This window comes from Bos javanicus, chromosome 10 (genome assembly GCF_032452875.1).
Source record: "Bos javanicus breed banteng chromosome 10, ARS-OSU_banteng_1.0, whole genome shotgun sequence".
Lineage (NCBI taxonomy): Eukaryota > Metazoa > Chordata > Mammalia > Artiodactyla > Bovidae > Bos > Bos javanicus.
The window spans coordinates 283,445-307,914 of record NC_083877.1 but is presented as its reverse complement, the minus strand read 5'-3'; the positions used below and the strand labels follow the sequence as shown (position 1 = coordinate 307,914).

The window sequence follows — 24,470 nt, the reverse complement described above, 5'->3', positions numbered from 1 at the left end:
TCTCCATAAAGGTGAGACCTGCCTCTCTCCCTCTGCTTACTATGATGAGTTTCTCCAGGGCCCACAAATCTTTTGAGTGCCAGACAAAATAGTATTTTTTGAGAAAGTGAAAGTCTGTTGATTTAGTATTAAATCTTTTTGCAACTCAGATGATTTCTAATATTTTGCTTTCATGAAATTTGAGGGAAGACCGAGTTGAGCTCTGTCAAAAGTTAGATCATTAAAAATCATTTTGATGATAAATCACCCTATCAGAGGGAGCTCGGTAATGGACATTACTATGATAAAGTTCCTTTCGTTTTCATGAAAAATATTTCATAATGTGTACAACAACTGTGACAGCAATAATTATAAAATGAGATTAATGTTGGTGAGCATTGCCATCTATTTTAGGAAATAGATACATCTTCATTTAGTAAGTCTGATGAAAACTGTTTTTTTTCCAATAAAATTTTATTTTTTATGTTTAATATTAAAAAAAATCCTGTATGATAAATCACATATTAATAGTATCTATAGTGATAATTCAGTTTAGAATTATTTCTTTACTATCTAGAGCTATTTGGCTACAGGATTTAAACATTACCTTCAAATTAAAATGTACAAAATTGAATTCAAGTTATATACATATTTTTGCTGCAAATAATTATGGATGATCAATGAAAGGATTTTAGGCATAAAATGTATCACATTAACATAAAATTATGTGAAGAAAGTAGAGTGGAAATACAACTTTAAGGAGTAAATGAAATAAATTTTTCCTACTAAAGATGAGCTTGTAGGTGTATATTAAAATGAATTTTGGTAGATATCAAGTTGCTGTGGTATTAGATTGTCCTGGAAACAGTGAAGAAGTCATATTAGGATTTAATTTTTAAAATTTCCTATTTCTGATTCACCACAGATTTCATCCTTTAAGTTGATGAAGAAATGGTTGAGATGTTAACTTAAACACATGTGAAGAGACATATAGTGGTTTTTGTTTTTTGTCAAATGATAGTGTTACTATGCATTTTGAAAGATGCCCAAATGAATAATTTGAAAAGACATACAGTTTAAAGAATTATTTTAAGGGATAACCAAGCAGGAAATTGAAGCTTTCTATATCCAACAGCACATAAGGAGAATGAAAAAACAGGGGTCCAGAAATGGCCCCATTTGGTCTGCTTCAGGCTCTTTCCACACTTCCTCCTACTGCCTTCCTTCTAGTGCAGGATCCAGGTCTAACAGGTCCTAAGCTCCCAACTTATTATTCCACATTACCACTACTCTCCTCCTCTGACATGCAACACTCATTTCTTTCACACTTAATGACAATCATGGTGACTTGGCCCCGGGACCACCTCATGGAACTATCTGGGGAGTCATCGTCCCCTGGCCCACACTCCCTGCCTCACTCTTGCCTCAAATCCCAGAAACCCTCAGACAATAGAAAGCCCAAATTTAGGCCTAGGCCCTAAGCCCTTGTCCATCTATCATCATCTGAACAATTGCTATTAATTTGTGCATTTGCGGTTTTCAAAGTGCCTCCTTCTTTATACTTCCTCTTTTCCTCTTTACCACAACCTGGGGGATAGATGAAGGTAGAAGATGGATGGATGGATGGATGGACGGATGGATGGATAGGTAGGTAGGTAGGTAGAAAGAAGAAACTGGGGCTCAGAGGATTTAAATGGTTTGCCTGTGATGACACAGCAAGAAATGGTGGAGTTAGTATTTGGAAGCAGGTCACCTGTCTTCAGACTCTTCACCTTATGCACAACATCACTGTCAAGTCCAAGGTCAAAGAAAACCAATTGGAATCTTTTGAGTCTGGGGTGGCCTACTCAGAAACCTTACTGATCATATAACCCTGGAGAGTGTGGTGGGTGTTAGCACATGGTCCTTGTCTGATGGCTACTGTCTGGGGCCTTCACACTTCATTCAGGTTTTCTGTCAGACATTTGGAAAGGACTTACAGCGAGGCAAAATGAACATGTAAGTGTACTTCCATGTAACGTTGGACAAGATTACTTAACTCAGAACAGGATATGATGGTGTGGAGCTTAGAGAGCTGAGTATAAACAAACATTCACATAAAAATGGGCAAGTTTTGCCGCGAGTGGTGTTTTAGTCTGGATACTTGTACCTGAGATAAAACTTGGTTGGATGTCAAAACACCAGTCATCTAACTTTAGTTTTAATTTTAATTAAAGACACTGATTTTAGAAACCAAGAGAAATACTAAACCCGTTTCAACTTACCTCAAAGTGCCCAAATTTATAGTTATTTATGGCTAAGCTGACTTCACCTATGGTTTTGTGTCATTTTTTGGAAAACTTTTGAGGATACCTTTTTTGTTGTTTTTTAAGTGCATTCAGACATACAGTTAAAAAAAAAATAATTACTTCGACTTTGGAGCTTTATATTTTATTCTTCAATGTGAGGTATTTCATTTAAGGTGTTTCCTTCTGCTGCTGCTGCTGCTGCTGCTAAGTCGCTTCAGTCGTGTCAGACTCTGTGCGACCCCATAGATGGCAGCCCACCAGGCTCCCCCATCCCTGCAATTCTCCAGGCAAGAATACTGGAGTGGGTTGCAATTTCCCTCTACAATGCATGAAAGTGAAAAATGAAAGTGAAGTCATTCAGTCATGTCTGACTCCTATCGACACCCATGGACTGCAGCCTACCAGGCTCCTCCATCCATGGGATTTTTCCAGGCAAGAGTACTGGGGTGGGGTGCCATTGCCTTCTCTGGTTTCCTTTTTAGCATAGCTCAACTTGCTGAGTAGTCAGGCTCACTGTCAATGACCAATGTGCATAGATTGTACAGCAAGGAAGGGTGAAAGGGACCAGTGTAAATGACCTCCCCTGGCATTTGGGGCAGGAAAATCTATTTCTGTGAAACTTTGCTGTACAGGAGAAACAGCATCCAGACCCCTGGTGTCTACATATCAATAATGCTTCTGCTACTATTATGATGAATAAAAGTCACCTCTCCCAGAGTTTCAAATACCGAGGATCATTTTCTTTTCAGCTGCCAGTGCTGCATACAGAGAGGACACAGGGCTCCAGGGAGGTGGAGGAGTTTGCCCGAGATCATAATGCAAGTTTTAACGGTAAGTCAGAATTTTTTTTGATATCTCTCGACTCTACACACCCACCAACTACTATCTATCTGTGAATTTGGAATCAATTTACAGATGAATTTACTACACATGGCCAGTGTTTGTGAAGTGTTGTAATGTCCTGTGCAAAAGATACTTGTTGCTAAGCTTTGTCCAACTCTCTGCGACTCCATGGACTGTAGACCACCAGGTTCCTCTGCCCATGTGAATTTCCAGGCAAGAATACTGGAATAGTGGGTTGCCATTCCATCCTCTAGGGCATCATCCCAAGCTCTCCTGAATCTCCTGCATTGGCAGGCAGATTCTTTACCACTCTGCCACCTGAAAAGTCTTCAAAGATGTTAATGGTATTTAATTAGTATGATTTGATATCTGTTTATAGTGTAAGGCAGTAGCAAGAGGAGTATAAGTTATAGAAGAAACATTTAAGTTGGAATCCATTCTGAAAATACTTGGGGGAAAAAAAAAAAAAGATCAGGGATGGATAGAACACTATTGTGCCCAGACTGACAGCTTTGGGAGGAATTGGATATTCTAGTCTGGAGTAGTCTGGAATATTCTCCATATGCCCCAGTGCTGAGCACCAAGCCTGGCTCAAAGCTGACAGCCAGCCAGCATGTGTTCATCCAGACTGAAGCACGTGCATGTTTGCATTTGAGCTGCTCTCTTAGCTCATCAAAAGGAGTATCTTAGAGTTTTTCATTTCTGATTCCTCCAGGGGTTCCTATCAGGCTCCCCTGGATTATTGGGTGGAAACTGGACCCTGAAAGTAGCCCAGGTGAGTGGGAACTCAGAAGGTATGAGTTCTTGCCTTGAAGTTCAGAACCTTGATGCAGCCATGCAAGATGTGGCCAGGACGAGCTGCCAGTGCTGCTGGGCTGGTGTGTAGTAGAGGTCCCCTGGCCAGCTCATCAATCCCCCTGCCCAGGAGCCTTAGCATCCAGAGCGAGGTGCTGGCTCCCAGGTGCTCCGAGCTAGATCTGTGGGTGCTTCATCCATATTATTGTTTCTAACCTGCTGATGCAGGCTGCGTGTAAGTACAAGGAAAGGAGCAACTTGGGTTCACATGAAATCCACCTGAGCACCCCAGCCTGCTGCTTGCTGCCTGCCTTCCAAGAAGAGATGCAGCAGCTCTGCTGCTGAACCTCAGCAAGTCCTCTACGTGTGTTTGTGATAGGAGCTTCCTCTTCCAGAACACAGATACTGTTGGCTGTTTGTTTTCCTGAGATAATGAACTTGTGTTCTTTCCCAGCAGAGTGCCTACACAGCCCTAGGCTTCTGTTTCTCTGGATTGTGGAAACACTACTCTCCTTTTCAGCTCTCCTTGGAAAACTGTTAGGGACCTCCTAGAGAGGAAAGCTATTGCTTGGGGTTCTAAGTGGATTCAGGGAGGAGTAGGGTGGTGTGGGCACAGATGATACATGCACCAGTTTCATTAAGTGAGACAATGCAGATTGTCCACAATATTAAACGATACACCTCTGGAAATCCTAGCTGGCCAGGGGGTGGTTCACAGCTTAAGAAATGGCTTCATAACTTATTCAGAGTGTGGCAAGTCCTTCAGGATTCTGAGCCCAGTTTTTTCTAGCTACACAATGACATGGGAAAGGAAGGGGAATGTTCTCATGTGAAAGAAATCTAAAAGAGACCTAAGTCACATAATAATAACCTTACATAGTGTCTCAAAGAAGCCTACAGTAAGAAAGATTGCTTTAGGTATTTGAGGAACTTTTGGATATATGAGAGCAAAGAGGAATTTGTCTGTATCTGCTAGGTTATCTGATTTTTTGGTATACAATTGTTCATCGAAGTCTCTAACAATCCTTTGTTCTTATATCTTATCATTTGTAATATCCTCTCCTTCATTTAGAATTTTATTTCAATCCTTTCTTTTTCTTGATGAGTCTAGCTAAAGATTTGTTTATATTTTTTAAAAAACAGAGCTTATTCATTTCATTGATTTTATGTTATTTTTTTTTTTTAGTTTCTATTTCATTTATTTCCATTCTGTTATTTTCCTTATATTAATTTTGGGCTTGGTATGTTCTTATTTTTCTGGTTCTTTATTAGGTTCCTTATCTGAGAGCATTATTTTTTCTTAATGTACACATTTATTGTTATAAACTTTCCTCTGAGAACTTCTTTTGCTCCATCCATTAAGTTTTGGTGGTATTCGTTTTCTTTCTTTCTCTCTCTCTCTCTCTCTTTTTTTTTTTTTTGGTGCCTAATATCTATTGTTTAGCTGCTGTGCTATAAAACCCATCATAGTGTCATGCCAAAAGGTACAAGTTTCTTTATCTGACTTTCAGGAAGCTAGTAGAAAATTAATGTAAGACATGCTGGAACAAAACAGGAGCAAAAAGCACTGAAGCTTGCAGAGGCCACTTCCACCTAGTAAAGTCCCTACATTTAAGATTGCCACCCAGAAATAGAGAGAGCCATAGTGTGCTCTACTTGGGCATCCTGAAAGAATCCCAGAGCTGCATGTTACAGCTCTGCATGATTTCCTTCATTCTTTTCTGTTTGTAACTCAAATGTACAGAATGAAACTAGTTCCTCAGGCAGTATAAAAGCAGCTTTCCTCATGTCACAAAAATTTCCAGAAGTTTGAGACTTATAAGTGGATCCCCAGTGGGGGCAGTTGTGTCAGAACCCAGAGCAGGAGCCCGGGGGAGAGGCTTGCAAGCCTCCATTCTCATCCTTGCTCACACACCACACACCTTGTTTAGAACAGGTTACTGTAAGTCAGCAGGAAATTCCATGCATGGTTAGATCACACAATGACCCATTCACTGTCTGTTGAGTGCTGACAGTGTGACCACCACTTTTCAGGGTGCAGCGATGTAACAGGGATGGAGACACCATGCTTCCTGTCATTGTGGCATTTATAGTTGAGCAATGTCTGAAGTAACCTCATTTATAAAGAGGCAGAAACCTGGTTTTGGTAGATTTGATTGTCAGAAAAAGAGATAGTACCCTTTACACTTTACTGTCCTTGTATTTTCTGTATTTGTGTTATTGCATCAATTTGTCCTCCTAGGACTCCAACTCAGACCAGTTATATAGTAGTCTAAGAAACCAGCAGAAGTCCACAAGTTGCCTCCAATACTCCCCCCCCCCTTTTTTTTTGGTGGGTGAAGTAGTATAACCCACTAAATCCCTCAAGTTTTGGTACTGCTCTGTCATCTGGGAGTGCTCTAGGAACTATGAATTAGAGAAAAGTTGACAAATAAATTAGAAATCCCAGTGAGGTTGTTCAGATGTCTGGGTCACATGCGTTCCCAATTCTGTTCTGAGATATTTCTTTGACTATCGACGCTGAGACACCATGTCTTATGTCGACCTGGCCTTTGTAAAGCAGGGGAAAGTGAAAGTGAAGTTGCTCAGTCGTGTCCGACTCTTTATGACCCCATGGACTGTAGCCTACCAGGGTCCTCTGTCCATGGGATTTTCCAGGCAATAGTACTGGAGTGGATTGCCATTTCCTTCTCCAGGGGATCTTCCCAACCCAGGGATTGAACCTGGGTCTCCCACATTGTAGACAGACGCTTTACTGTCTGAGCCACCAGGGAAGTCCCCTTGTGAAGCAGGGGGGTCCTGGTCAAAAATGTGGTCAGCATTCCACTGCAGAATCATGGTATCTCCCTAAGAGGAATATTAACCTTGGTTTCCATCACTAATTGAGAAGATAGAATAGAAGGTTTAAATGCTGGCTCCAGCATTTACTCGGAGTACGACCCTGAGAACTTAAGCAAGTTAATATAACCTCTATAAACTATTGCTTTAGTTCATTATTAATAAATGAGGCTATAATATTTACCTTGTAGTGCTGCAATGGTTAAATGATAAAGTCCGTGGTAGAGGGTTCATATACACTGTGGGCTTCCCTTGTGGCTTAGCTGGTAAATAATCGGCCTGCAATGTGGGAAACCTGGGTTCAATCCCTGGGTTGGGAAGATCCCCTGGAGAAGGGAAAGGCTACCCACTTCAGTATTCTGGTTTGCTTTAAACCTGTACCCTGGGCGTCCCCTCACATGCTGATTCTGGACTTGGCCATATGATGAGCCTTGACTAGTGGAGCATTAGCAAGAGTGATGCAAGTGAAAGCCTGGTAAGTCCTTGCACAATGGGCTCTGTTTTCTTGGAATCCATCTGCCATGCTGTGAAGAAGCATAAGCAGCCATATGGAGAAGCCCACTTGGAGGAGAATGGAGGCCTTAAGCCAACTCCCAACTGGGCTCCCAGCCTGCAGCCAGTACTGATTTCCATCCATCTGTATGAGTCCATTTTAGATCTTCTAGACATCCAACTCAAAGCCAGCAACATTCTTGAAGCCTAGTAACCTTGAAGCCTAGTAACCTTGTGGTCAAACCCCAGATCTGTAAGAAGGATTAAGAAATTGTGAGAAGCCATTAGATTTGGGGTGATGTATTATGTAGCAGTCGATAGCTAAAACAGAGCCATGTGGAGTCCTGCCACTACAGGTGGCATTGATTTTGTGTCTGGTGGAAGATTGGAGAAGTTTGGAGGAATGACAACGAGACTGTTTGGTGCAGGCTGAAACACAGTGGAGGCTATCCCACTGGAAGCTGCAGGAAAGAGAACTTGAGTTCTATAGCCACAGAACAGCTACCAGAACTATGCTGGTGGAAATATGGGAACTAGAATAGGCGCCTCATGAACTTGGGTTCTGGCTAAGGATTTTCCTGGACAGGATGTTGAAAGTGTCATCTGCCTCCTTTTAGACACCTGTGGTAAAGTCCAGGAGGAGCTACTTGAGCTAAAGAAGGGAATGTTTAGATTTCAAGCAAATTTAGAAGAACTGAAAAGGCACTAGACCTTGTGGGTTTGATAATAAAATTGCTTTCATCTCTCCAAGGAAAATTTCTAAAATTGAAAAATGGCCTTGGTTTGAAGATGAAATCCAGAGTGCTGTTAGTAAAACATGACCTCAGGGCCAACATCTCTGTTAAAACATGAACAAGATTTAAAGAGTATCTCAGTGATCCTCTCAGCTAAACAAGAAAACTTCTAAGAATCTTAAAGGTACCATGTAAAGCAGAACTACCAGATCATCCAGAGGAATGGGGAGAAATGTTAAATTGTTATTAAGTCTTTAAATATATGGGTGGTTTCTTATGCAGCAATAGATCAGCCAAACGGGTCACTAATGTTTTTTAGATGCACTAGTATAATGGTAGGATAAAATATTTTTGACTTCACGTTTGACTTTTGCCATATAGTCAGAAAAGGGCTGCTTTTGTAAAAATATTCAAAATGTTAGTTTTTACCCACGTGCTCTGTATTTTTGTCAACATCTTTATTTTCTCTTCTTAAATTGTTAACTGATCAAGTTGTATATAAGGGCTTCCCTTGAAAGCTCAGTTGATAAAGAATCTGCCTACAATGCAGGAGATCCAGGTTCAATCCCTGGGTCGGGAAGATATCCTGGAGAAGGAAATGGCAACCCACTCCAGTATTCTTGCTTAGAGAATCTCATGGACATAGGAGCCTGGCAGACTACAGTCCATGGGCTTGCAAGAGTCAGACACAACTTAGTGATTAAACCACCACCTTCACAAGCTGTGTATATTCTCATTTATTATTGGCTTGACATATTTCAAGCAGTTCCATGATATTGCTTTCATCAACTTCATGAAATCCTGCACCTTTTGCAATATTTACAATTTCTTTTCACTTTTACTATCCTTGAATTTATTATCTGCTATAATGTTGGTAGGATGGATACTAATGTCTTGAAAGAACAGGTCTTCAGTGAGACATTAATTTTAAAAGTAGTCAGTTTATTAATGAATAATTTTTCTTTAAGAAGTTTTGCTTCTTTTAAACAACCCAGACATTGGATTCTCATATAATGAGAGGCACTCTGGTACCACTTGATTTATAACTGAACAGGCCCTAGGACCAGACAGGGCTTAACGTTCTGGTAGAAGCTGAGTTGAAGTATGTGATTCAGGCTCATCGTCTAACAGGAAATTATGTTTTTCACCCTGAATCTAAATCTTGGTGCAACCAACTCAGATGTAACTTTGGAGTGCGAGAGAATTAGAGAGAACTCTGGCCCACTTAGCATGCCACTGTAAAGTGTGGAAGAGGTGGAGAAAAGAAATGAATGCTCTGTGAAGAGAGCTTCTGCACAGTGTGCAGAAGGACGCTGACAAGAAAGCTCTCCCCATCCGTGTAATCCTCCAAGGCACCATGAGTCTGCTCCTGGCAAGTGTGACCTGAGGCATGTCCTGGGTGCTGGGCAATAAAATCAGTACATCTTCATCTCTTGTGGGAAGATAGAGGAAGGAGGGGGTAAAGAAGTAGTAAACCAGGAAAAAAGGAGTAAAGAATCTCCTGTTTCTAGAGTGTCTGTCATACTGGAGAGAATCCATCCATTAGGTGATGGGAGGCTGGTTTGTCAGAAAGTAGTGAAAGGAGGTAGGTATTGTACTCAGAGGGCAGATCCCTCTATATTTCCCTCTCACATTCCCCCTTTGGAGAGGAGATAAGAGAACTGAGCAAAAGAAGCCACACTTCTGGGCAGCATTGCTTTAGCAACTGTGATCGTAGCTGGTTACAGGAATGAGCCCTCCTCCAAGTTGAAGTTCAGAAGTTATTGCTAAAAAAAGCTGTAAGAGTTTTTAAAAGCCCATTTCCCCCAAAGTCTGTTACTAGAAATCAGAGGGAATTGACTCCAGGAAAGGATTGAAGTGGAATGAGAAACTCTGGAGTGAAGATCTAGAGATTCATGTCAGATTAAGCTGAGATTGAGAAGAGGAGAGAGATCCAAAGGAACGTATTGTATGTCAAGTGGATTTCTTTAAAAGAGTTATTCCAGAAGAGTTACCTGCTTCTATTGCTGAGTGTTAAGCTTAGGTATTTCCACAAAGCGCTCCTTTTTGTAAATAAAGAGTAGAACATGTATAGCTATATTATACTATAGTTATAATCTACTCCCAAAGCCCACATTTTTTTTTTTAGTTTGAACACACACATTTAATACATGAAAAGATGACATTTAAACTGAATAAATTGTTTCAGTGTCAGATAAACTTTCAGCTGAGGTTGTACATTTATAGATACAGAACATATATACTTGTCCATTCATTTAACTATTATTCAGTGCCTACTCACTGCTTGTCATTACATGTAGTGTTCATATTATTAATGCAAATTTAGAAAGCTTATTTTTAAAGGCTGTAATGTGTAAAGAAGTGTCACTGGCAGTAAATCATAGAATTTTTAAATGCAAAAAAGTCAGTAAAGGAAAATTTGGGAAAAAAACAGATATTCTTCTGCAATGTACTTTATCTTAGATGTAGAAGTTGCCGAAATACTGACCACATTATGCCTTTGCAATGAGAGCACAGATAGAAAGATTAATACGTGCCAAATGCAACTGAAAAAAAAAAATCAGGGGGGAAAACATTCTAACTGTGATGCCTTTGGGGTTTTGCTATAAATGAACCTGTTGGACTTTTTCTTGATGCCAGGAAAGGGGCTGCAAACTAGTATTATTTATGTTTCAGTTATATTTATTAACCCTGTTATTCCAATGCTTTCACAGCAAACATAAGAATCCCTGAACTGCTTCCAACTTTTCTATTCATTTCTCAATAGTCATCACAGTTTCCCATCAAGCCAAAAATCCTGTGAGATCCTTCCTCCGGAATAAGAGCCTGTTTTCTCAGCAAGGTTTCCAACAGAAATTTAACTCTTCTATGCAGCTGGCCAAAACATTGAACCAGCAAATTGAAAACACACAGTGGTCTGTATGCTTGGGTCTTAATGAAATTTCCCATGTGTGCTATTCAGTCAGCTTTATACATTCTCAGGACAGGTACTGAAGAGCTGAGGACTCAGGCAAGTGCTCGGAGGTGAGAATTGGTCCAGGCTACACACTGTGTGAATTCACAGTCTAGAGAGTGGACCCAGCTGTGGGTCTTCTCTTTAGCAGGAGGGCTCTTCCCTTTTAAGAACTGTGTCCCATTCAGCCTTCCATGGCTTCTACTACCTCCGCGGGAGACTTCACTTCCTGTGGCAAAGAACCACTCATTGATAATATCTCAGGGAAAGTCAGAGCAGCATTAGAATAATCACACATATACCCTCTCTCCACTTCTCAACTGTGGCTTATTTCCATTTGCTTCCAAGGACACTGATGTGAAAGGGAACAGTGTGATATTGATGTCAATGAAACCCACCTTGCTCTCAGTCTGAGTGTTGAAATATAAAAGGGAACTTGGTTCCTTAGGGACTCATCTGAGCCTCACCATGCTAAATCTTAACCGTGGTCAGTTCCATGGACTTTATTTAAGTGAAGGTGTTTGCGAGGACGTTGAACAAGGCTCTCAAGCCATTCTTCCCCAGGTAAAGGCTGTGTCTTCCAAGGCAAGCCTTTCTCTCCCCAACCTGTTGATGGCACCGATTTGACTTTTGGTGAATATTCCCCCCAAAAGGAGGATGCTCTGTTTTATTCACTTCTGTATCCCCAGAGCCTAGAATAGTGCCTGACACATGGCAGTTGAAAGGGAAATGTTGCAAGTTATTTGTTGAAATGTACATTTGATTGACAACAGTGTCAAGATGTTCAATCTATGCCTAACCACTTCCATTTGGCATCTAGAAACTTACACAAGAGGATGGTGGGGATTTAGTTTGATAGACTTAAAATTGCAACAGGAATTCTTAGACCCTCAGCTCAGCTTCTGGAAAAATCAACTAGTCCCCCTGTTTCTGTTTTGCCAACTGTGAAAAGGGGTCTGGCCACGTCTTCACTGCACAGAGTGAGGAAAAAATGTGAGTGCAGTGTTTAACACCTAACAGAGTGATGCATTCCTGCAAGGTGCTTGTCAACTCCACTCTTAGCTCCTTCTTTTTCTGAAATGCAGATATGGAAAACTATACTGTGAGATGTCTATCAAGAGTCCATCCCTCTTGTTTCTATCTTCTCCTGATAGAATCGTCATGGATTCAGCACCAGAATGGTTATTTAGGCTAAATATTGGTCCCCAGATTGGATGGATTGAAGCTATTTTAGACAACGCCTACGTGTCCTAAACCTGCCTTCTGAAAATGTACTCTTTTTTTTTTTTTTTTGAAAATGTACTCTTTATGAACAGGTAAGGGAAGGACAATGTATGTGCCATGTCAGCAGTCCCGTAACTTCTCTGTTATAGAACAAGATTCCCACAGAGTTTGAACACAGAATTATCTTTAAGGAAGGTGCTGTTTGGGAGCCAAGGGACCCCAGGCAGGGATTCCTAACTCCAAGCCCCATCCCCAGCACCCCTATCTGCCTGTAGTTATGTGACTGGGGCAAGGCATTTAACCCTTGGGACTCAGCTTCTTGGTCTGTGAAATAATACTGGCTTCCTGCCTCCCAAGGGGACAGAAGGAAGGCTGATTTAATATTTACATAGCACATTGAGAACCTCCAAGAAAGGCACCATACAATTGGGAAATATGATATAATGGGAAGAATGTCTTTTAAGTTGTTGGTCTCTGCTCAGCCTTTCCACATGTCTCTCGTCAGCCCTGTTCCACATGTACAATATTAAAATGACAGGTGAAGGGGTTTGATTGGATAGTGTGCTAGTCAGGCATTGTCAGAAAAACAGATGAAGATATATATATATATCACCAATATGATATGTATATACGTATATATAATATATATCAGGACATACCTATATTTATATATACTTAGAATATAGGCATATATTTTTTCATTATGCTTCACTTCATTGCACTTTACAGATATGTTATTTACAAACTGAAGTTTTGTGGTTAAACTTGGTGTTTGCCTGGTGTTTAGCAAGTTGGTTGGTACCATTTTCCCACCAGTATTTGCTCACTTTGTGTTTCTGAATTTATCTTACTAAGGTCAGCCTCACTAACCCCAAGCTGAGGGCTTACTCTGTCAGTAGTTGGGACCTATACCAATGCCTTATGATGGTCCCAGGAGCTGCCTGTGGCTCAGATCATGAACTCTTTATTGCAAACTTCAGACTTAAATTGAAGAAAGTAGGGAAACCACTAGACCATTCAAGTATGACCTAATTCAAATCCCTTATGATTATAAAGTGGAAGTGACAAACAGATTCAAGGGATTAGATCTGATAGACAGAGTGCCTGAAGAACTATGGATGGAGGTTCATAACACCATACAGGAGGCAGCAATCAAAACCATCGCCAAGAAAAAGGAACGCAAAAAGGAAAAATGGTTGTCTGAGGAGGCCTTACAAATAGCCAAGCAAAGAATAGAAATAAAAGGAAAAAAAGAAAAGGAAAGATACATCCATCTGAATGCAGAGTTCCAAAGAATAGCAAGTAGAAATAAGAAAGCCTTCCTAAGTGGTCAATGCAAATAAATAGAGGAAAACAATAGAAAAGGAAAGCCTAGAGATGTCTTCAAGAAAATTAGAGATATCAAGAGAACATGTCATGCAAAGACAGGCATAACAAAGGGCAGAAATGGTATGAATCTAACAGAAGCAGAAGATATTAAGAAGAGGGGGCAAGACTACACAGAAGAACTATACAAAAAAGATCTTCATGATCCAGATAACCATGATGGTGTAATCACTCAACTAGAGCCAGACATCCTGGAATGTGAAGTCAAGTGGGCCTTAGGAAGCATCCACTATGAAGCTAGTGGAGGTGATGGAATTCCTGTTGAGCTACTTCAAATCCTAAAAGATGATCTATGAAAATGCTGCACTCAATATGCCAGCGAATTTGGAAACTCAACAGTGGCCACAGGACTGGAAAAAGTCTGTTTTTATTCTAATGCGAAAGAAAGGCAATACCAAAGAATGCTCAAACTACTGCACAATTGCACTCATCTCACACGCTAGTAAAGTAATGCTCAAAATTCTCCAAGCCAGGCTTCAGCAATACGTGAACCGTGAACTTCCTGATGTTCAAGCTGGTTTTAGAAAAGGCAGAGGAACCAGAGGTCAAATTGCCAACATGCACTGGATCATGGCAAAAGCAAGAGAGTTCCAGAAAAACATCAATTTCTGCTTTATTGACTATGCCAACGCCTTTGACTGTGTGTATCACAATAAACTGTGGAAAATTCTGAAAGAGATGGGAATACCAGACCACCTGACCTGCCTCTTGAGAAACCTATATGCAGGTCAGGAAGCAACAGTTAGAACTGGACATGGAACAACAGACTGGTTACAAATAAGAAAAAGAGTATGTCAAGGCTGTATATTGTCACCCTGCTTATGTAACTTATATGCAGAGTACATCATGAGAAACGCTGGACTGGAAGAAACACAAGCTGGAATCAAGATTGCCGGGAGAAATATCAATAACCTCAGATATGCAGATGACACCACCCTTATGGCAGAAAGTGAAGAGGAACTCAAAAGCCTCTTGATAAAAATGAAAGTGGAGAGTCAAAAAGTTGGCTTAAAGCTCAACATTCAGAAAACGAAGATCATGGCATCTGGTCCCATCACTTCATGGGAAATAGATGGGAAAAAAGTGGAAACACTGTCAGACTTTCTTTTTTGGGCTCCAAAATCACTGCAGATGGTGACTACAGCCATGAAATTAAGAGATGCTTACTCCTTGGAAAGAAAGTTATGACCAACCTAGATAGCCTATTCAAAACAGAGACATTACTTTGCCAACAATGTTTCACCTAGTCAAGGCTATGGTTTTTCCTGTGGTCATGTATGGATGTGAGAATTGGACTGTGAAGAAGGCTGAGCACCGAAGAATTGATGCTTTTGAACTATGATGTTGGAGAAGACTCTTGAGAGTCCCTTGGACTGCAAGGAGATCCAATCAATCCATTCTGTAGGAGATCAGCCCTCAGATTTCTTTGGAAGGAATGATGCTAAAGCTGAAACTCCAGTACTTTGGCCACCTCATGCAAAGAGTTGACTCATTGGAAAAGACTCTGATGCTGGGAGGGATTGGGGGCAGGAGGAGAAGGGGACGACAGAGGATGAAATGGCTGGATGGCATCACTGACTCAATGGACGTGAGTCTGGGTGAACTCTGGGAGTTGGTGATGGACAGGGAGGCCTGGCGTGCTGCAATTCATGGGGTCGTAAAGAGTCAGACATGACTGAGCAGCTGAACTGAACTGAACTGAACCTGTCTCCTGATAAATCTGTATGCACACAAGATGCAATAGTTGGAACCCGACATGGATCAATAGACTGGATCCCAATTGGGAAAGGAGTATGTCAAGGCTATATACTGTCACCCTGCTTATTGAGCTTATATGCAGAGCACACCATGCTAAATGATGGGCTGGATAAAGCACAAGCTGGAATCAAGATTGCCAGGGGAAATATCAATAACCTCAGATATGGAGATGACACCACCCTTATGGCAGAAGGTGAAGAGGAACTAAATAGCCTCTTGATGAAAGTGAAAGAGGAGAGTGACAAAAGCTGAAAAGGCTTAAAACTCAACATTCAAAAAATGAAGATCATGGCATTCAGTCCCATCACTTCATGGCAAATAGATGGGGAAATAATAGAAACAGTGAGAGACTTTATTTTTGGGGGGCTCCAAAATCAGTGCAGATGGTGACGGCAGCCATGAAATTAAAAGATGCTTGCTCCTTGAAAGAAAAGCTATGACCAACCTAGACAGCATATTAAAAAGCAGATACATTACTTAGCTGACAAAGGGCCGTCTAGTCAAAGCTTTGGTTTTTCCAGTAGTCATGTATGGATGTGAGAGTTGAGCCATAAAGAAGGCTAAGAACCAAAGAATTGATGCTTTTGAACTGTGGTATTGCAGAAGACCCTTGAGAGTCCCTTGGATTGCAAAAAGATCAAACCAGTCAATCCTAAAGGAAATCAGTCCTGAATATTCATTGGAAGAAATGATCCTGAAGCTCCAATACTTTGGCCACCTGATGTGAAGAACTGACTCATTTGAAAAGACCCTGATGCTGGGAAGGATTGAAGGCAGGAGGAAAAGGGGATGACAGCAGATGAGATGTTTGGATGGCATCACTGACTCAGTAGACATGAGTTTGAGCAAGCTCTAGGAGTTGGTGATGAACAGGGAAGCCTGGTGTGCTGCAGTCCATGAGGTTGCAAAGAGTCAGTCACAACCGAGTGACTGAAATGACTGAACTGACTACACTGAACCTCTTCCATCTTGGATGGAGCAGAGACTTGTCCTCACTGGAGTAGATGCATTCTAGGTGTAGATCTGCCTTTCCTGCCCCAGAGTGCTTCTTCCAGGAACTCTGTCCACAGAACCCATTTTCCAGCATCGTGGTACTTCCTGTAGCATTGCTTCCGATCATTGATTTTTCATAGCATCTCTTCTTTGATGGAAAAGGGAATATAGCAATGTGTCCTTGGCCATAGAATTAACTGGTTTTACCGAGGGCGCCATCACCTAGAAACAACTGGGCAAATTTTGAAAGCTTACTGAGACAGTGTGACAGCTAACGAAGACTCAAGTGTGTCAGATGGGAGTCAACATCCTGAAAGGGTGGGGTGCAGTCTTAAAGGGTATTGTACATGCTGTGATGGATATAGTGTATATTTGAAGCATAATGGTGCTATCTTCCCCCTACAGCCAGAACATATGGGTCTTGTAATCAAGGGGTGGAAGCGGCTTGTTTCACTACTGACCCCACAACCCAGTTGTAGAATTTTTGCTTCCCATCCTGGCTTCCTTGAGCTCTGCTTCCTTGGAGATCTTGGTCCCCAAAGGGGAGCTGGTCACCAGGGGATGTTCGCATATGTCCAGGGCTCCAGGTGAACAACCTGGAGGCAGTTTGCCAGACCTTCTAGAGAAGCAAAAACATAACTGATGTGTCTGTGAAGAATCCAGGAGAAGGATAACCCTCACAGGCCCCTGCATCCAGAAAATGTATTCTGGGTGATACTGGAAGAGTTTTGATTCTGTCCAGTTTATACAACAAGAGAGACATCAGCTGTGCATACTGATTTTTACTTATTTGTTCATCTAAATGGAAAGAATAATCAGCGTCTTCAGGTCTGTAGAAACAGAAAAACTTTTTCCAGCCCTCTGAAGCACTGCTGCTGCTGCTAAGTTGCTTCAGTCGTGTCCGACTCTGTGTGACCCCGTAGACAGCAGCCCACCAGGCTTCATTGTCCCTGGGATTCTCCAGGCAAGAACACTGGAGTGGGTTGCCATTTCCTTCTCCAATGCATGAAAGTGAAAAGCGAAAGTGAAGTCGCTCAGTCATGCCCAATTCTTAGCGACCCCATGGACTGCAGCCTACCAGGCTCCTCCATCCATGGGATTTTTCAGGCAAGAGTACTGGAGTGGTCTGAAGCACTAGATACAATTAAAAAAAAAAAAAAAACTTCCTTATTCCCTTGTCTGCATAAGTTACAGCGCTAACTTAAAATAAACTTAACAACTTAAAATACAGCAGGGCTGCTGATGAAAACAAAATTAATGTTAGTCCAGTTAAATCCTCATTTAGCCATCACTGGTGATTATTCTGTGAAGGTTATTACTATTTATAAACTCAGCTTCTTTTTAAATACTCATTTATTTATTTGGCTGCACTGGGTTTTAGTTGTAACATGCGGGATCTAGTTCCTGGATCAGGGATTGAACCCGGATTCCCTGAATTTGGAGCATGGCGTCGTAGTCACAGACTATCAGGGAAGTACCCTTTACTTGTTTCTTGATAAACGGCCAATGTGTGCCTTTAAAACATTGCTTGTTTTGTCCATATTTTAATGCTGCAGTTAAGAACATGAACTCTGAAATACGATGCTGGTGTTTGAATCCTGGCTGTTCCTTTCTGGCTGTGTGATCCTGGGTAAGTCAATTAACCTCTCCATACCTAAGTCCCCTGTCTCTAAAGTGAGGATGATAGCAGTGCCCATTTTGAGTTTTGGGAGCATTCATTATGATAACATAGGCAATATGTTACAATAGTGCTTGGCACATAGTAAGTGGTGAATAAATGTTAGCAGTTGTTATTGTTAATATTATGATCTGGCAATGCTTGCTCTAAGTTAGCGTGCCAGAAATATAAACCATTTTATATCCCCTCTTTCTCTACAAACCTGCAGAACACCTGCTAAATGACTGTTATGGATTGAATTCTGTCCCTTGTTCACATCCCCTCCTCTCTGCCCTGAATTCTTCTGTTCAAGTTTTAACCCCCAGTGAGACTGTATTTGGAGATAGCACCTTTACAGAAGTGATTAAGGTTAAATGAGGTCACAAGAGTGTGGTCTAACCTGATAGGCCTGGTGTCCTTAGAAGAGCCAGACATTTATGTCTCTCTATATGTACAAAGAAGACAGGCCATGTGGGGACACAGAGGAAAGGTGGCCGTTTACTAGCCTGGAACCAATCCCATTGACACCCTGATCTTGGACTTCCAGCCTCCAGCACTGTGGGAAATAAATGTCCATTGTTTAAGCCCCTCAAGCTGTGGTATTTTGCCATGGCACCCTGAACAGACTAAGATGTTATGAAACGTTTTAACTCGTATAGTGAAGCAGAGACAAACGGGCAGTCCTAACATAGGATGTCTGATGCTATCCTCAAATGCCATTTCTCCTTGTGGGAAAAGCTTAACTCTACTATCTCCCATGGTGGTGGTGGGGTTGTTGGGAGGAGTCATATACCATCGGGACTACTGTCCACTTGCTTCCCTCAATATAACTGTTTTCTACAGAATTATTCGAGGCTCCAGGCTGACTTCCAGCTATGTAGAGGTTAGTTATTGTCCGTGAGGAGCTCTTACTCTTACTTCTTTCCTCTTCCACCACAGATGATCTTGTAGGAATAAGAATCTGGTCCACTGAGTCACCACTTCCCTGGTGGATCAGATGGTAAAGAATCTGCTTGCAATGTGGGAGATCTGGGTTCAATCTCTGGGTTGGGAAGATCCCCTGGAGGAGGGCATGGCAACCCACTCCAGTACTCTTGCCTGGAGAATCCCATGAACAGAGGTGCTTGGGAGGCTACAGTCCCTGGGGTCGCAAAGAGTAGGACATGACTGAGCGATTAAGCACACATCTGTCCATTGAGTCACTGGTTGGATTCTGGATTGGTGTGACCTTATGGATCTTTAGCCTTCATTCCCTCAGAAGCTGGGCCACACTGGCTGGAGTCCTGGCCATTTCACTTCAAGGCACGCCCAAAGCCTTCCCAGGGTCTTCTGGTTCCCTGAGAACATGCTGCTCATGGCCTCTTCCTCCTGAGTCCCTGCCTCACGCCAGCTGGATTTCTGCCCTGTCACAAGAAGCATGCATGAATTTAATTGTCCTAACTGAAGACTTGGGGATCACAGGAAGATTTGGTTGTCACGGGATGTGAGGCCTTGGAATTTTCTCTCTTCCCACCCCCTCCCCAATTTCCTCCTTACCTTTCCTTTCCAAATTCCCTAAGAACTCTTCCTTTCAGTCAGAGAAGACTTTGGCTGAGTTCTAAGACTTAAACTTTCAGAAAACCTGGTTAATAAGATGCTTGCAGAACAAAGAGCCTTCCATTTTACAGCAGTTTTGCTTATCAACTTATTGTAAATGTAATATGTATGACATATGCATGATGATATGTATATTAAATCCATGCTATTTCATATATATGATGTTTTGACTATACAAAATATTTGTACTTATAATCTTTTTTTTTTTCTTACCACATAAAGAATAATTAAGGCAATTGAGAGATAAAAGGAACTGCCTAATTTAGAAATAAAGATTTAACTGTGGAGTTTAGGTCTCTTCAGAGTCACTCATTGACTTATGAAAAGCTCTTTGGAACTTCTGAATCTATTTCTCAGGTGTAGGGTGTTCAGAATTTGAACGTAGGAATGAGGTTAATCATGAGACCATGTAGCTGTAGGAAAATCCAAGCAATGTGGCTTTGGCTTTTCAGATGTCGTAGGCTTTCCTAAGAGCATCATTAAAACATGAGAGATGGAAAGGGAGAGAGAGAGATTCAGAAAAGTTTATTAGATCACACAGAATTTCCAAGGTAAACTCTGCTATGGTAAAGTTAGATTTTTGTGCCATTTGAGTGTAAATGAACTACTCAGAAAATGCAAAAACGTACTCTGAGTACTCCTGGCAATTAACAGCAATCATTCTAAGAAGGCCATGTCTGGAGCTCGCTTTGTGCCTGCAAAGCTTCCACCTGGTCGGTGCGCAGGGCGCCAGAAGAGCGCTGGGCCGCCTCTCCCCATACTGACTTTTCGGCCGCGGACCTCCGCGCTGGCGCAAACACCGAGTTCGGCCCTGAGGCTCTCGGTCCAGCGCCGACTGCGCAGTCTCCCCAGCACCCCGCGCCCCTGGACAGCTTCCCGCCTCCGCCCCTCCCGCTGCCGCCCACGCCCCAGCCACGGGCGGGCAGGAGGCGGCGGTGGCCCGCCCTCCACGTGCCTTTTTAAAAGCCTCCCAAGCGAGGCCCCACAGGGGTATCCCGGCGGAGGAGGGAGCAGCACGCTGAGCTTTCGCAGCGGTGCGCGGAGCCAAGCGCCCCGGGCTGCGCCTCCCGCTGGTGGGGCCCGGCACTTTGGGTTCCCTGACGCTGTCGCTGCCGCCGCGGGGCTCCCCGCCCCGGCCATGCGCTGCGGGTAGTGCGCCTGGGGCGCGGCGCCCACCCGGCGGCTCCAGCTGCCCGCCCTCGCCGCCGGCATGCTGCGCCCGCTCCTGCTCGCCACGTTCTGCCTGGCCCGCGGGCTGGAGGCCGCCCGCGGCTGCCAGCTGCCCTCCGAGTGGAGACCCCTGAGCGAGCAGACCTGGCCAAGATCATCGTGCATGCCAAGGTGCTGGCGCTGCACGAGGAGGTGCACGGCCTGTACAACAACCTGCCCTGGCAGTATGAGGCCAGCCACGCGGGGCTCTTCTACTCCGCTGAGATCGAGATGCTGTGCAACCAGGCGTGGCAGCATGCTCGAAATACCCGGGGGCTCCAGGCTCAACCTCACTGGCCTGGGCTATTTCTCCTGTCACTCCCACACCATGGTCCAGGATTACTCCTATTTCTTCTTCCTCAGGTGAGCCTGCCACCTCTTGCCCATACCATCCCTTCGGGCACTTGGCATGGCCAGCAGAGATACCTTTATCCTCAGCAGGCTCAGGAACTCCTCCAGAATCTGGTCTGGGCGATGTTAAGTGATGCCTTGGTCTCCTTCCCTTTTTCTGCTCTTTGGTGTTCCTCATGTTGAGTCTACAGAGATCTTGGGTGCCTCTGGCTAACACTGTTGGAAAAACAGGGATGGCTCCCGTGCTTGACCAGGGAAGAGTGTTTCAGGCCAAAGCTCAAGGTGGTTTCCAGCAACAAACAGCCTATCCCCAATAGCAGAGGTTTATGTGGGGGTTAATGGGGGAAGAAGGCCCTGGTCACAGCGCTCTGAGGAGTATGAAGGGCAATCGGACAAGAGCCCTCTCTGGTTGAGTTCCGTGCAAGTTGGTCTGTGGTGCAGATGAGATGCCTGTGGATAAGAGTTCAGGCGATGGCATCTCCTGGAGTTTGAAATAAGAAAGTGGAACCCTAATTGAGGTGGAATCCTTATAGAGGAGGAAAACTATATTTTAAAGTGGATGCCGTGGGAGTTGTTTGGGGTGGACGGCGGTCAAAACCAATCCAAACACCTTTGGAATCAGATGGTTGTTGGAATTCTGGCTCCATTCTTCCTGTCATTTTTAGCAACTTACTGACCTTGTCAAGAACCTCAAGAGCCTCACCTTCATAATGTGCCAAACAAGGTTGGTTGAGATAAAATCCTAGTAAGTGATGCAGAACATCTGGTGCAGGTTAGATGAGAAATGTGTAGTTACTCAGTTCTGCACACCTGCTTGAATGCCAAGATGGGACTGGTGTGGAATGCAGCCCAGCTGTCCTCTTGTTTCACTCGGATTCGCTCATATCAGCTGCCAGCAGACCTCAATGCCAGGCTCTTCCAAATAGCAAAAGTTTATAGAGGAAGGGCCTGGGGGCGGGAGCATGAAGGGATTGGGAAGGTGCTCACAGGGCTTTGAAGAACAGAGAGGTGAATTAGACCAGGCCTTGTCTGTTGGGAGACTCCTGGAATCTTGTGAAGTTCCATGAAAGTTTGTCATGTGGTCACGATGAAATGAATGTAAATAAGGGTTCAGGTTATGGGCTCAACTGAAGTTTGCAATACAAAACAGCAGGTGGAACCCTAATGCATTGGTTCTCTCCAGTTGGAGGAGGAGGCTGATACAGAGGAACTGGGAGGAACCTCAAAATGGAATCTAACGGATAGTGATTGGACAATAAGTCCCATCTTCCCAGTATGTGGCATAGCATTAAGGATATTTGGAATGGCCATGACCTTGGTCTGCAGACTAACTTTTAGCTCTTGAGATTTCACATCACTGAGAAAGAAGACAGAAGGTTCCACAGAGGGGCATCCGTAAGCTCGTGGTAACACCTGTTTTCCATATTAAAGCCAAAATATCTAAGTTTAGAATACATGGCATGCTCTGTGTTGGCTTGGGTGGTTTAGCCAGATTAAGTGGAATTAAAACAAAATACTGGAGAAGTACAGTTTCTAAATAAAACTGGCGAGGAATGAGGTAGTACCTTATTGATATGCAGAAACTTAGATTTTTACATGTCTTTATTTAGGGAAACCAGCTCTAAAACTATTCAACAATAATTTTTTATTTTCCAGAGTAAAAAGAGCCACAGTACTTAAGAAGACATTATTTTCTTTTCTGATTTTATAATGAAATACAGTTTTGTCCACTGGCTCTCTGGTGGTCAGCCAGCTCTTTCCTCTTTTTCTCTGACATATTTATAAAATGTTAAGGCAGAGATACAGAGTCAAATGGTAGTCTGACAAGATTTCTATTTCACAGGGCTGTGTTGCCCTGATGTGTGTTAACAACCACATACAAATCGTTCCTCTGTTATTCTGGGCCCCTCGGAGAGGAGAACAGATTCTGGTCAGTGTCACAGGAGAAAGTGGCAGTGGAGACTCCCTGGTGAGCCCCCAAATGCCTACTTTGGGCTGGAGTGCCACTTCCATCTCTCCTTTTCCTTCTCTTGACTTCTCTATCTTGCCAACAGGTACTTTATGCAGGGTTCTGTAAAAATGTTAAGTTTTATACTGTGCTTACTTTGTGCCAAATACTTTACTTACTTTAAAAAAAAAATGCACTCCTTACACCACCATTAAACAAATAAGGATGCTGATGTCATCCTCGTTTTATAGATTGTACATTTGAGCTTAGAGAATTTAAGAAATCCTTTGTGTGTCAAACAGGAGATAAGTAGCAGTGCTAGGACTTGAATCTTGGGTCATTGCGATTGGCTTTCCTTTGCCCAGGAAACAAGGAGCACTCCACTAGGAGAAGGAAGGTGGCTTGGGAGATACACAAATGTTCACCCGCACCCATCCCCCAATTCATGTGTTTTGAAAAACTTAAGGATAGACACATGCAGTGTGAGGTAGAGAAACAATCAGAGTGACTCCTCTAATGTGAGCCATGTATATGTGTAATTGGAAGCTGCGTGTAAATCAGTGAAGTTAGAATATGCCCTCACACTGCACAAAAATATCTCACAATGGTTTAAAGACTTAAACATAAGACATGATGCCATAAAACTCCTAGAAGAGAGCATGGGCAAAATGTTCTCTGGCATAAGTTGGACCTTTGTTTTCTTAGGTCAGTCTCCCAAGGTAATAGAAATAAAACCAAATATGAACAAAGAGGACCTGATCAAACTTACAAGCTTCTGCACAGCAAAGAAAACCGTAAAAAAAAAAAAAAAAACCTAAAGAATGGGAGAAAATATTTGCAAATGATGCAATAGACTGGGGCTTAGTTTCAAATATACAGACCATATAATTCAACAACAACAACAACAACAACAACAAAAAAATGGGCAGAAAATGGGCAGAAAACCTTAATAGACATTTCTTCAAAGAAGACATGCAGATGGCCAGTAGATACATAAAAATATACTCAGTGTCACTAATTCTTCAGTTCAGTTCAGTCGCTCAGTCGTGTTGCAACCCCATGAATCGCAGCACGCCAGGCCTCCCTGTCCATCACCAACTCCCGGAGTTCACTCAGACTCACGTCCATTGAGTCAGTGATGCCATACAGCAATCTCATCCTCTATTGTCCCCTTCTTCTCCTGCCCCCAATCCCTCCCAGCATCAGAGTCTTTTCCAATGAGTCAACTCTTCGCATGAGGTGGCCAAAGTACTGGAGTTTCAGCTTTAGCATCATTCCTTCCAAAGTAATCCCAGGGATGATCTCCTTCAAAATGGAGAGAAATGGAAATCAAAGCTGCAGCCAGGTACCATCTCCTATCAGGCAGAATGGCTATCATCAAAAACAACAAATAGGAAATGTTGGAGAAAGTGTGGCAAAAAGGGAA

The 24,470-nt window shown here is 42.7% G+C and overlaps 1 pseudogene; it reads left to right on the top strand.

The window, feature by feature from the left end:
* Window positions 1–20,746: 20,746 nt before the first annotated feature.
* LOC133255472 (coiled-coil domain-containing protein 3-like) overlaps window positions 20,747–24,470 on the top strand; it is a 63,978-nt pseudogene continuing 60,254 nt past the window's right edge.